Below are 1,101 nucleotides of genomic sequence, written 5' to 3' on the forward strand. Positions count from 1 at the left end.
CCCCCCCCCTCCCTTTCAACAATTTAAAGTTGTTTTAAGTTACGGGACCTTCGAATTTAACATCCATCTCCGATAAGACCGAGCCAAACAGATTGAAGGCTTTTAAAACGCCCTAAAAAGAACTCTGTAGTGCTTTCAAAAATGTCAGCGTTCAGCGTCTTTCGGATAAAGTAAGCCATGAGTCTGACTTGCCACCAGAAAGCTTGAGGTTCAAACCTAAATGAAAGACAAACATTCGTGGCGCAACTTAATGTCAAATATTTCCTCGACTATCGAACATAAAGTCTCCAGATTTTGCACAATGACTTGTATCCATTTGTCTTATCAGATCAATATTTTTATGATCACCTGTTAACTGTATTTTAGAAAATTCGTTGATTAAAAATCCCAGTGGGTGGTTTCTTCAGATTTTAAAAGGTTTACAGCTAGGACAATATCGCTTTAAAAAGCAAGTCCGTCATTAATTTCTAATCGCGACATTATTTTTATTGAACGCCTGTTTTCAGAGCCTTCAGAGCAAAAACGTGTTCACTATTAAAATAATTTCTTGCTACAAGTTTTGCCACTAAAAAGTGTCATTAGTGAGCTGTGACGTAGGCCTTTTGCGTATGCTGTGAACAATCCCATTTTCCACGTAGTGGAGATTTATAGTATTTTATATAAATTTATGGAAAAAAAGGTATTTTAATTTAGCCTCAGTTGCTGTGGAAAAATATGATTAAGTAAAGACAAATTGATACAAATTGATACAAACTGATGTGCAAAATGTGGGGAGACACTGATTAACCCGTTACAGAGATATTTGAGGATAAGTTAAGCCACGAATTTTTGACCGCACTAAAATTCGAACCAGGGCTATCCTGTCCATAGTCCAAATAAGTAGTGAACCATGAGTGCGTATGTCTATATCTGAACTTTCACTTGATAATGCTAATTCTTCTTCTATATTCTTTTAAAACAGAACATTTACGCATGAAATGTTAAACACAATTATTTATTGTCACGTGTATGTGTCCAGATTAGAGGCCTTCATGACTTCCCATTCACCTTCCAACCGGCGCCCATAGTTACATTATGTATTTATAGCTGGTGGGGGTGGGG

This window comes from Aplysia californica, unplaced genomic scaffold (genome assembly GCF_000002075.1).
Source record: "Aplysia californica isolate F4 #8 unplaced genomic scaffold, AplCal3.0 scaffold00065, whole genome shotgun sequence".
Classification (NCBI taxonomy): Eukaryota; Metazoa; Mollusca; class Gastropoda; order Aplysiida; family Aplysiidae; genus Aplysia; species Aplysia californica.